The sequence below is a fragment of the Pteropus medius genome, unplaced genomic scaffold (genome assembly GCF_902729225.1).
Source record: "Pteropus medius unplaced genomic scaffold, Ma_sr-lr_union100, whole genome shotgun sequence".
Lineage (NCBI taxonomy): Eukaryota > Metazoa > Chordata > Mammalia > Chiroptera > Pteropodidae > Pteropus > Pteropus medius.
Window position 1 is genome coordinate 1,237,957 of NW_024345916.1, and position 7,185 is coordinate 1,245,141.

General features: G+C 38.2%; 1 non-coding gene across 1 annotated transcript; it reads left to right on the plus strand.

Annotated features, from left to right (window-relative positions):
• The first annotated feature begins 3,166 nt into the window (after positions 1-3,166).
• Positions 3,167-3,273, plus strand: LOC120612384 (U6 spliceosomal RNA). Its single transcript, XR_005655438.1, has one exon. It is a non-coding gene; the product is annotated as a U6 spliceosomal RNA (small nuclear RNA).
• The last annotated feature ends 3,912 nt before the right edge of the window (positions 3,274-7,185 follow it).

Below are 7,185 nucleotides of genomic sequence, written 5' to 3' on the forward strand. Positions count from 1 at the left end.
TTTTTAAAAGTTCTAACGTGCACTGGAAGATGAGAAACAATGAACTATAGTTTACTTTCTCCAAAAACATGATTTCCAAAATGTTTGGCCTCTTGAGTAATTAAAAAAGTTAAGATAAAAACAATGACTTGTCATTTTCTCAGGTTATCAGACAGGCAAATACTAAAAGAATGTTAATATTCAAGCACTGACATACCATTTTTTTCAAGCTGTGATTTACTGCTCATTTGTGGATTACGTTATTAATGGGCCATATGAGGTATTTCAGAAAGCATTAAAAAAGAAAGTAAAAGGAGAGGAGAGGAGAGAAAAAGAGGTCATTGCATCGTCAGGAAAGTAGTGAACTTTGTTTCATGTGTGTGTATACTGAATCGCTATATAAAATGTATTTATTACAGTAAGTTAAGGTGCAAAAGTCTGAAAAACACTCTAGAATGTAGAGAAAAACACTCTCCTGGGGGTGGCTCCATAGTGTAGTGGTTAGCATGTCTGCTTTACACATAGAAGGTCCCGGGTTCGCGCCCCAGGTGGAGCCACGGACCACACCCGGGGTTCGCCAGGACCCCCTGGGTGCACCAGGCCCCCCAGAAGCCCCGGAGGTGCCAGGCCCCTGGTGCACTCCCCCCTGGTGCACTCCGCGAGCGTGTGGGAGGAGATGCCCCGCCTTCAGAGATCCAGTTCTTAAGGGGAAACGGCAACATCCATAGGTCAGGGGTGGAAGTGGGGGGCAGGAATTAAAGAGGGGGGAAACAAACACTCTTCTATCCTGCCAGAGGGAATTTAAATGGCACAACTTTTCTTGAGGGTCTTTTGGCAATGGGCATTTAAAGCCTGAATGATCTTCACTTTGACCCAAATGCTCCTTTTCTAAGAATTTATCCTAATGAAGTCATCTCTCAAATGCACATTTACATGGAAGGATGTGCATTCTGTTGCTGTTTACAATAGTGGAAAAATTTAACTATCCAACCATATGGATTATGATTAAATACATTATGAGATACTCATGAAATAAAACATGATGTAGCCATTAAAAATACTAAAGTAGATTTATCTCTATTAACTTGGAATGATGTTCAGATAGTACATTAAAAAAAAAAAGCAGGTTATAAGACAGTGATGTATAACCTCACTTCGGTAAATATGTATTTATAAATATATTGAAGCCATGGAGAGAGAAGTTAAGTGCACAGACTCGAAGCCAGAACATCTGGGTTGCAAGTCCTGGCTCTAACTTCCCAGCTGCACGGTCTTGGACAAGAAGCTGAACTTTGCTGATGCAATGGGGATAAGTAGTGTACATACTTCAGAAGATTGCTGTGAGATTAATTTAGTTAACATGTAAAATTCTCTAGGCAGTGCCAAGCACTTGGTAATCACTCAAGAAATGTTAGCTCTATGTATACCAGAAAGAATGAGAAATTTCACATCATAAATCCCATTAAACAGTGGTCATTCTCTAGGTGCTAGGGTTGCTAATGAATTTTATTTGTCAACTTATACATTTTGTATGCTTAAATTTTATAATCAGAAAAGACAATACACAACATAAAAATTAAAAGTACACAATTCTATCTTCAGGTTCTAAAATGTCTTTAATTTGATGTCTTTAGGCTAAAAAATAAAAATTCTAAAACAAGAATGACAGTAATGTTTTAATTGGATTTTGCTGACTACTTTAAAAAGATAACGTTTGAGGAATTTTCTTCCCCCTCCCAATCAGGCAATGAATTCTGCTCTGGAATTCCATTTCTCTGGTTTTGGAATTTGTGTAACTTCTGTGACTGGTACAAAGAATCTGCTTCCCCTCCTTTTTCTCTAAAGGTGTTCTGATTTCTTTCATTTTATCAGTCCAAGAGAAGCTGCTGACAGAAATCTAGATTAAATGGCCCCATTATGCAGCCCCTAAAGCTCCTCCCCTATCCCAAAGGCAATTGCATTTCTGATGTAAAAATGATGACATCCTGTCTAAAGAAAACAGTTCAAACTGAGCCATTCTTTGTGTTTATCCAAGGGTGAATAGCGACCTTAAATGGCTTCATGTGTGGGTGGGGGATTTATTGTTAAAACCAGGGATTACAGAAACACATGGAAAAATGTATTTAAATATCATCCACTGTTTTTCCACTCAAAATCCATTATTAACATGCTGGTATATTTCCTTTTAGTCTTTTTCTTTATAGATTATCATAAATTGCTGTAGTCATATTACAGATACAAGTGAGTTGCTTTTCTCCCTTGATATTATATCATATACATTTACCATGTTATCATATAATTTTCAAAAACATTTTTTTAATGAGTGCATAAACTTTTTCTGAGTAAAAAATTTACCATTTTACTTTTAAAGGTCATTAAGAATGTTTTTAAATTTTAGCTATTATAAATAAAACTAAAAGAAAGTTTGTGAATGAGCTTTCCATGTATGTAAAATTGTTTCAGCTTTTTCATGTGCAGAGTCAAAATATGAAATTGCTGTGTCAAAGGTAATGAGCATTTTAAGTCTCAGAGTCAGTGTTGGCATATCACAACTGACCTCGTCCATTCTCCTGCATTGGTGCCGATGTCATAAATTGATACAAATGTTTAAGAAGGCACTGCTAAGATAGATTATTAATTTATATGCTGCCTTGTTCTAAAAAGAATTTCAAGCAGTATAACAAAAGTAAACACAGCTAAAAATATATTTTAAAAGTGGGAAAGTTAGGGTGAAGGGAGAAAAGAAGTAACAACTAACATTTATTGAATACTTATGTGTATCGGGCACTGTCTTAACACCATCATATACGATCTCATTTAATTCTCATTGCAAAGAGGAAGGTATCATTATGCCCATCTTACACATAAGAAAACAGAGGCCTAGACAGTTAGTAGCTTACTTAATCTCACAAAACCAGTAAGGGACAGAGTAGACAATCAAACTTCAGAATTTGAGCTCTTAATTATTATGCTGTACATCATCCGGGGGCTACGCTGAGGTATCTTTTCAGGAATGAGCCAAAATAAAAGTGCTTTCTAGTGGTCTATACAAAGAGGGAGACAGGAGATATTAGAAGACGCATCGTGTTGAAAAGATAATCATAAACCAATTTCTTCTGTGAGCGTACCTATTATATCTCGCCCTCTTCATCATTTTATTTTAAAATGTGTATATTTAAAATAATTAGTGCTCGCTTCCGCAGCATATATACTGAAACTGGAACGATACAGAGAAGATTAGCATGGCCCCTGCACAAGGATGACACACAAATTCACAAAGCGTTCCATATTTTCTTTAAGAAGATTTAGGGCAATTGAATAGTAAAACATGCTGTACCAACGTATAGAAAATGTTCATGTAGGAGACCATAAATAAAACAAATAAAAACAAACTAGCAAAAAAATGTTTATATCAGTAAATGCTGTATCACTGTTATTTTCATTTTCATAGCAGGAGCTGGCATTTTTCCATGTATTTATTTCTGTGTTTGTATGTCTTCCTTGGTAAATTCATCAGTTCTTTCCTTTGACCATTTTTCTACTGCTTTCTCCTACAATCTTTATGATCATACCTTAGAATAAAGATACTAAGCTTTTTAGAAACTCTTTGCAGAAAATATAACAATCTCCAATTTAATTTTGTATTCAGATTATTTTACATTAACTTATGTTCTGTAGTCAAGAATTTTCCATTATGGTTTTCTTCCTATTACTTGGAAGCTTGTCCTTCATCTTCTAGAAATTTGACAAATATTAAAACTTATATCCGAAGACTAAGGGGAAAGATGGCAGATTAGGTAAAAGCAGGGTTCATCTCCTCCCAGGACCACATTGAAATTACACCCAAATTATAAAATAATCAACGTGGAGAATCACCTGAAGTCCATCTGATCATAACACCAACATTTGATAATATAAAGGAGCCACATGGAAGCCGGTAGGAGGGGCGAAGTCTCAAATCAGGCTGGACCCGCACCCGCGGGTGGTGGAGGATCACCAGGAGGGAGAGCGAGGCTGCAGAAGCTTTCCTGAAGGAGAAGGGGTCCTGGTCACATCTGAGGGCCCCCCAGCCCAGGGTCCTAGCCCAGGGAAGAGGAGATTCCAATAACTCTGTAGAAACTAGAGAGGATTCCGGCCACCTGGGTGAGACAGAAGGTGACTGAGCCCCTAGACGTCCCTTTGAAGGATCCGCGCAAAGGTTTTCTGACCTGCAGACACTCACCCGGGACATCGGCAGTGGGTCTGAGGCTCCCGCAGGATTCATTCTGAAAAAGTCTCCATTACTTGGAGTCAGAAAGATGGCTGGAAAAGCACCCACCATTGTGCCTTAATCCGGCCCCTTTATAGACTATGCCAGCTTGATTGTGCAGACCCCTCCCGCAGAGCCATTAGGAGACACTGGTTTGAGGGGATCAGCCCGCTCTGCCAAACCTGTAGACTGCCTGGGGTAGATGTTTATGGCTGGCTGCCAAGCCTTGAGCTGAGTGATTCAGAGTGAAGTATTCATAGCTGGACGGCTATTGCTGTGAGTGGTGTTTCTAATCCCAGCAACAGCGGCCAGCACTGTGAGCCCCATTTCAGAGATGAGGTCAGGCAGATCGCTGCTGCCAACATGAACTTGGGCAGATATCAGGGACTTGTGGGCCAGTCCTACACAACAGTTGGTCTTGCTGTGACCTGGGTCTCATGCAGGATCTCACAACAGTTACCAAATTTGCAGCAAGACTGAAGCTGTATTGATCTACCACTGTCTCTCTGAGACCCCACCCCACCCAACCTGCAGACTGCCGGGGGCACTGTTATTGGCTTGCTGTAAAGCTCTGCTTGCGTGATTCAGGACCAAGTGTTCACAGCTGGGCGACCATTGTTGTGAGTGGCCTTTCCAATCACAGCAAAAGGAGCCAGCCTTGTAAGCTACATTTCAATTCCCAGCGGGCGACCAGTGCTATGAGCCGCATTTCAACAGAAAACGTGATGGAGTGAGAGACATCCCCATATCTCTCCCCTTGAAACAACAATAAGCTGAACATCGAAAACTCAACAAAAAACACCCAAACTGCACACCAGCACAACTGAGCTTGGTTTCTGCACATAAGAGCTACCACAGGTATTTTAAGGCATTATATAAAGCACAAATCCAAGTGGCTTAGATGCCACCTACTGGAAACCAAAAGAAAAGAGACTTCTTTGCAACAGACTATGGACAGACCTTCATATAATAAATCTTTCTGGAAAACAGCAGAATACACTTCCATTAATGCCCAGGCACAGAAATAGTCCATTAAACACCATGAAAAACCAAGGTGACAAGGCATCTCAGAAAAAAAGAGAAAAATCTCCAGAAAATAAGCTTACGGACATAGAAATATGCAACTTAAATGACAGGGAATTTAGGGTGATACTTCTGAAAAACCTCAATGAGATAGAAAACAAATCATATCAACAATTTCAGGAATTGAAAAACAACTAGATGAGCAGAGCAAGGAGACTGAAACCCTCAAAAAGAACCAAATAGAACTTCTGGAGATGAAGAACACACTGCAAGAGTTGAAAAATGAAATAGTAAGCTTGGGAAATAGAGTCAACCCAATGGAGGAAAGGATCGGTGATATCGAAGACAGAAATCTAGAAATGCATCAGAAGGAAGAAGAGAGAAACTGAAGAATGAAAAATAATGAAAGAGAAATACAAGAACTACCTGATATCATCAGGAGAGGAAACATAAGAATAATGGGCATTATCAAAGTTGAGGAAAAAGAGCAGGGACTAGAAAGCATTTTTAGACAAATAGTTGACGAGAATTTCCCAAATCTAAAGAATGATCTGGAGTTTGGAATTCAAGAAGTCAACAGAACATTCAATTACCTCAACCCAAAAAGGCCTTCACCAAGACACATTGTATTAAAGTTATCAAAAATCAACCACAAAGATAGAATTCTCAGGGCAGCCAGGGAGAAGAAAATAATAACATATAAAGGTAAACCCATTAGATTATACTTGGACTTCTCAGTGCAATCCTTACAAGCCAAAAAGGAATGGAATCAAATATTTAAACTATTAAGTGAAAGGAACTACAAGCCTAGGATAATGTATCCAGTTAAGTTCTCTTTTAGATATGAAGGAGAAACTAAGACATTTCCAGATACAAAAATTGAGGGAATTCTCCACTACAAGACCTATACTACAGGAAATACTGAAGGGGACCAGCTTACCTAAAACAAAATAACAACAACAACAACAAAAATACATAATTAGGAGTAAAGTGACTATCAGGCAAATAGAAGCAGAGGAGTGGAACTCTTACTAAGAACAGGGCATTATAGCTTAAATAATAAGTGAATTATTATAACAAGATAGTAATGAATGTTTAGCATACATAGGGACAAATTGAGACAACAATGACTAAAAAGGGGAGGATTCAAAGCTCCAAATTTGCAAAGGAGAATAGAGATAAGGCATGCAAAGAAGAAAATGCACGAATGTATATATATATATATACTATCCTTTTCATATTCGTAATGGTAACCACACATCAAAAATTTAGAGCTGAAGTATGTAACATAAAACAAGAAGAACCAGAGGCAAAACCCACAAAAGCCAACCAAAATAAAGAAAACAGAAACACAAGGACAAAGAAACAATGGAAACACCTAGCTACCAGAAAGCAAAAAATAAATTGTCTGTAAGAAGACTTCATATTTCAATAATCACCCTAAATGTAAATGGACTGAACTCATCAATAAAAAGGCACAGAGTTGCAGAATGGATCAAAAAACAAAACCCAATCATATGCTGCCTCCAGGAGACACATCTCAGCTCCAAAGACAAATATAGACTCAAAGTGAAAGGGTAGAAAATGATATATCAAGCAAATGGCATTCAGAGAAAAATGGGAGTAGTGGTACTAATACAAATGAAATAGACTTCAAAATAAAAAAGGTAAAGAAAAATACAGAAAGACACTTCATAACGTTAAAGGGAATCATACACCAAGAAGACATAACACTTATTAATATCTATGCTCCCAATCAGGGAGCCCCAAAATATGTAAAGCAATTACTAACAGATTGAATGGGAGAAACAAACCAAAACACCATCGTAATGGGGGATCTAACTACCTCACTGTCAGATATGGACAGATCATCCAAACAGAAAGTCAATAAGGAAATAACATCCTTAAATGACACATTAGACCAACTGGACATA